Here is a 6,154-nt window from a genome sequence, read left to right as displayed (position 1 = left end):
GTAAGCCGTTATCCTCATCAAACTAATGCAGGAACAGAAAAACAAACACCAGATGTTCACACTTACAAGTGGGAGCTGAATGACGACAACACGTGGACGGGGGAGCAACACACACAGAAGCTTGTAAGGATAAGGGAAGGGAGAGCATCAGAAAGAATAGCTAACGGATGCTGGGCTTCACACCTATGTGATGGAATGATCTGTGCAGCAAACCACCATGACACACGTTTACCTATGTAATAAATCTGCACAACCTGTACATGTATCCCTGAGCTTAAAATAAAAGTTTAAAAAATATGCATATGTATGTGTGTATATATAAACTTACATATGTGTATATATATGCATATATATACACACACACACACACACATATATATATGTAGCTATAAAACCAAGAAATTAATCCACAGTGGTAAAAGCCACAATGGCACTTTTATTTCATTGGATGGGCAATGACCATGGGAGGCTATGAGGCCGAGTGCTGGGCTGCTGGAAATGTTATACATATTAATCTTGGTGGAAGTTGTCTAAGTGTGCACACTTTGTAAAAGTTAAACTGTACAAGTGATATTGGTGTACTTTATGTGTTACACTTCAATAAAATAAAGTTAAAAAAATAAACACTAGACAAATAAAGACAATATCTAGCAAGGAGCATAGGAAGTTCCCAGGGGAAAACTATTTTTCTCAGTTTTGTAATTGCTGTATGGGCAGAGCCAGATTAAATATGACTAAAGCAACACTATCTAGCTATAATTTGAAGAAACCACTTTGAGAAAAACAAATATATTTATTCCTGTTCATTCTGCCATTTTACTTTCTTTTTTTCCCCCTTCCGCCTTTGATTTTAGGTTCAAGGGGTGTATGTTCAGGTGTGTTCCATGGATAAGTTGCCTGACATGGGGGTTTGGTGTAGAGATTATTTCATCATCCAAGTAATGAGCACAGTACCTGATGGGTAGTTTGTTGATCCTCACCTTCCTGCCACCCTCTACCCTCCAGCAGGCCCCGATGTCTATTGCTCCTTTCTTAGTACCTATGGGTAGTCAGTGTTCAACTTTCACATTGAACGTCAGCAAGTTTCCTGCTCTGTAAAGTCACATAATATTATCTACTTTATAGGATTATTAGAGAAATTCAGTGATATAATGCAGTACAAGTGCTTATCACAGTGCTTTCCTGATATCGTAGCACTCACATATGCTAAATATTATTCCTATTATTACAATCATTATTATTATTATTATTATGTAGACAGAGTCTCACTCTGTCACCCAGACTGGAGTGCAGTGGCACGATCTCAGCTCACTGCAAGCTCTGCCTCCCAGGTTCACGTCATTCTCCTGACTCAGCCTCCTGAGTAGCTGGGACTACAGGTGCCTGCCACCACTCCTGGCTAATTTTTTGCATTTTAAGTAGAGACAGGGTTTCACCATGTTAGCCAGGATACAATCATCACTATTTTTATCTATATTAGCATTGTAGACACTGATTCGATTTTTGTCCATTATGAAATTTAAAGGTCAATTTTAATTGAAAATTCTGGTCCTTTTTCTTACTTTCTCCTATGCATTACAAATTTCCTTCTAAATGTGTTGTGAGACATAGTTAGAAAATTATTTTGGGTTTTGTAAAACACAGTTAATAAAATGTCCTGTAAGACTGTTTTTAAGAATGCACACACATTTTTTATAGTATCATCTGTTATTGTTTAGTATTTTCTCTAAACGTGTAAGCATTTTTGAACTAGGACCAACCAACGGTACAAAACCAACCAACCAATGTAATTTGATTACTTATTTAGAGCAGTTTTTAATGTCCTGATAATTAATTTAAATGTATACCCTACAAATCTAGTTTTGGTCAACCTCTTTGGCTATATTAGTGTCTACATTTGAAGCACAAAGCAAAAACAATGACCCTTTTGTGTTGGGGTCAGGCCTCCCAAAATCTGGTCATAAACTGGCCCCAAAACTGGCCATAAACAAAATCTCTGCAGCACTGTGACGTGTTCGTGATGGCCATGACGCCCACATTGGAAGGTTGTGGGTTTACCGGAATGAGGGCAGGGGACACCTGGCCCATCCAGGGCAGAAAACAGCTTAAAGGCATTTTTAAACCACAAACAGTAGCATGAGCGATCAGTGCCTTAAGGACATGCTCCTGCTGCAGATAATTAGCCCAACCCATCCCTATATTTCAGCCCATCCCTTCGTTTCCCATAAGGAATACTTAATCTATAGAAACAATGCTAATCACTGGCTTGCTGTCAATAAATACATGGGTAAATCTCTCTTCGAGGTTCTCGGCTCTGAAGACTGTGAAACCTCTGATTTCCCTTCCACTCCACACCTCTATATTTCTCTGTGTGTGTCTTTAATTCCTCTAGCGCCACTGGGTTAGGGTCTCCCTGACCGAGCTGGTCTCGGCACTTTTGTAGTAATGTAATTCATCTCTAGCACTTTGATTTTTTTTTCAGAATGAGTTGTGTTTTGTCAAATAATATGGTCCCTTCGGTTTCACATCTTTATTCATAGGAGATGGATTTTTAAGACTGCAGAGTCAGTTGATATTATAATACAGTGGTCAATCCTCATGTTGCCCAGGAGAACACTGTGGTCCAGAGATGCTTAGAACTTGCTTTGAGTCATTTTTTATAAGATAGATACAAACCTAGAACCCAGGTCACCTGAATCCAGATCCCTTGCTCTGTTAATTGCTCCATGTTGCTCTAGTATACCCTCTCTGTGATGGGAATAACAAGACAAATGTTCAAAGAGACAAATAGAAGAGATCCATCAATATGTTGCATTTCTTGAAATGAATATCTAACTCAGAGAGGTTTGTATCTAGCAAGCTGTGATCTTAACACAAACTAGAAGGCTAAAATCAATGCAGCCCTACCTTGCTTAAACCATGAATTAGCCATATGGCAACATAAATATTAAAGTTGTTAATCACTTACATAGACCCATCATCTCTTATTAGGGCTTCTTATTGTCAGAAGGTTTTACTACCAACTGTTTGAAGGATGATTTTCTTCTTTGGAAATTTCAAAAGCATTGAAAGAGAGCATTTCATGTAATTGCATGAGATCTTTGTGGTATTTCTATGCTAGAGAAGATAGGATCTCCAGAATAAATACATTAAGTATCAGACAATGAAGGGGTGAAGCCAAATTTTCTGTAATCACAGTTCTTTCTAAAGTCATATATCCCCTATAAATGAGATAATAAAGTAACTCACATTGGTTCCTTCCATTCCCTGGAGTTTAAAGTGTATTAATGGCTGTCGGATTCAGAATAAATACACTGGCTGCAAAAATCATTATGTGAGTTTTATTTTCCAAGTATCAATTTGGTTTCTAAGCACTCCAATAACTTACCCTTCATTTCCAGATTGGAGCTTCTGAGAAAAATAGTTAACTTTTGGGGCATCATTTATTTTCCCCCCTCTTATGATAATGAAATGTGAATTTAGCAGCTGAGTTTATCGAATTTGGCATTAGAGCTGATTCATCTCTTAAAAAAACATATTTTACATATTGAATTTCATCCTTTTAGGGATAACAAACAATAAAAAGTACAATGAAAAAAATAGTTTGAATGGGTGAATGAATGAATAGCCCCTTTCTTCTCTTTATTGAATTTAATAGTATCATGTAAACCCCACCCAGTCCCTCTGCTAAGATTTTACACTCCGAGTTAGTGAGCATAGTTGTTAAACCAAATTACATCCTTCCCGGGACAAATGTTTAAATTTCCTCATTTTTAAGTTTGCATACACTGGGACTTTTATATTTCAATATGCCATAAGTGGGAAAGGTCAGAAACGGAGGTTGAATTGTTGGGATATTAAGAGCAGCGTGTGTTATCTACATGCCTCACTGTGTGTGGATCCTAAGCATGACTTGCTGACAAAAATGCATTTTGTATCACTAAATCTCACTTCCATTGACATGAAAGGAATGAACTGGCAAGAGTGAGAAAAAGATAAACTGCAGCTCATAACTGTAACAGATCAACAATTCATACTCAAAGTCCAAGGTCTTGTAAAGTGGTGAAAATATTCACAAAAGGTTAGTTTTTACACTCAACAAGCAATCATTGTGTTTCAACCACTTGTGTAGGTTTTTGTTTTGTTTTGTTTTGTTTTGTTTTTTTGGTAGTTTATTGTTTTTCTTTCTCAAATCTCCTTTTCTACTCAGGCAAGTCATAAAACAATGCATCATTTTATTGCCTTTTTCTCTTTTTTTTTTTTAACTTAAGTTCTTCCCTTTCTATATTCATACCTTCTTTCTTTTCTTCTTCCTACCTTCCCTTTCTTCTGATTTTTGTAATTGTAACATAATTCCATAATTGCTGAAAGGCTAGAATAATTAAATAAGTATTTATAGTCTCATTTCTCAGAGACAATAACAGATAATATTCTGATATAGTTACTTTCAAAATGTTTGTTGAGTACAGAAATATAAAGAAATAAATTAGTTAAGATCATAGTATATACAGATTTCATGACTTATTTTTACTTTATATGTATTTTAGATTATATACTTAAAATTAGTTTTCAAAGTTTACTTTTTTCTTAGTTCTAAAAATAACGATATTGATTTACTGATGTTCCAAGTTGTGATAATAAGTTTTTTGCCTTGTTTTGAGTCAAACTAAAGTTTATGAAATATATCACTTACATGAATATACACATTAACGCTGCACATTTTTTCATAAATGTGAATTTAACTCACTTGTGACAGTGATAATCTTGAGCTACTACTAAATTAAATATGAAATTTAAGATACTTCAGGTGGAGGATGTATACTCTACAGGCATACCTTGGAAATATTGCAGGTTCATTTCCAGACCACTGCGACAAAGCAAATATTACAATAAAGCAAGTCACACAATTTTTTGTTTTCCAGTGCATATAAACATTGTGTTTATACTGTAGTCTGTTAAGTGATCAGTAGCATTATGTCTAAAAAACAGTGTATATACCTTAATTACAAAATATTGTATTGCTAAAAAAAGCTAACAATCATGTGAGCCTTTAGTGGGTTGTAATCTTTTTACTGACAGCAGGTCTTGCCTCCACGTTAAAGGCTGGTGACTGATGAGGGTGGTGGTTGCTGAAGATTGGAGTGGCTGTGACAATTACTTAAAATAAGACAACAATAAAGTTTGCCACATTTATTGACTCTTCTTTTCATGAAAGATTTCTCCATAGCATGCAAGGCTGTTTGTTATTTGGTATTTTACTCACAGTGGAACTTCTCTCAAATTTGGAGTCAGTCCTCTCTAACCCTGCCACTGCTTTATCAATGAAGTTTATGTGCTATTATAAATGCTTTGTTGTCATTTCACCAATGTTCACAGCATTGTCACCAGGAGTATATTGTCCTCAAGAAACTACTTTCTTTGTTCATCCATAACAAACAACTCTTCATTCATTTAAGTTTTATCATGAGATAACATCAATTCAGTCACATCTTTAGGCTTCACTTCTAATTCTTGTTCTTTTGCGATTTCTATCACATCTGCAGTTACTTCCTCTACTGAAGTCTTGAGCTCTTCAAAGTCATCCATGAAAGTTGGGATCAACTTTTTCTAAAATCCTGTTAAGGTTGATATTTTGACCTCCCATGAATCATGATTATTCTTTTTTAAAATTGACAAGTTATAATTGTACATATTCATAGGGTAAATAGTGATATTTTAAAACATATATAGTGAATAGATTTGGGTAATTAACACATTCATAATGTAAGGCATTTATTATTTCTTTATGTTGGGAACAAATAATCTTAATAGCAGCTAGAATGATGAAAGATCCAGGAGGTTTTCAATTGACTTTGCCCAGATCTATCAGAGGAATCAATATCTATGGTAGTTATGGCCTTATAAAATGTATTTTTTAAATAATAGGATATGAAAGTCAAATTTATTCTTTGATGCATGGGTCACAGGATAGATGTTGTGTTAGCAAGCATGAATACATTAATCTCCTCATTCATTTCATCAGAGCTGTTGAGTGACCTGGTACATTGTCAATAAGCAGTAATATTTTAAAATAAACTTTGTTTCTAAGCAGTAGGTCTTGAAACTAGGCTTGAAATATTCAGTAAACCATGCTGTAAACAGGAGTGCTGTCATC

General features: G+C 35.2%; 1 long non-coding RNA gene across 2 annotated transcripts in view; it reads right to left on the bottom strand.

Annotated features, from left to right (window-relative positions):
- Positions 1 to 2,521: 2,521 nt before the first annotated feature.
- Positions 2,522 to 6,154, bottom strand: part of LOC139364220 (uncharacterized) — a 48,896-nt gene continuing 45,263 nt past the window's right edge. For both annotated transcript variants that reach the window (XR_011625669.1, XR_011625670.1), the window contains one exon: positions 2,522 to 2,748. This is a non-coding gene — a long non-coding RNA (uncharacterized lncRNA). The remainder of the gene's footprint in view (positions 2,749 to 6,154) is intronic.

Source organism: Macaca nemestrina, chromosome 7 (assembly GCF_043159975.1).
Source record: "Macaca nemestrina isolate mMacNem1 chromosome 7, mMacNem.hap1, whole genome shotgun sequence".
Classification (NCBI taxonomy): domain Eukaryota; kingdom Metazoa; phylum Chordata; class Mammalia; order Primates; family Cercopithecidae; genus Macaca; species Macaca nemestrina.
The sequence above is the reverse complement of the archived record's forward strand: the minus strand, read 5'-3'. Positions and strand labels throughout refer to the sequence as shown.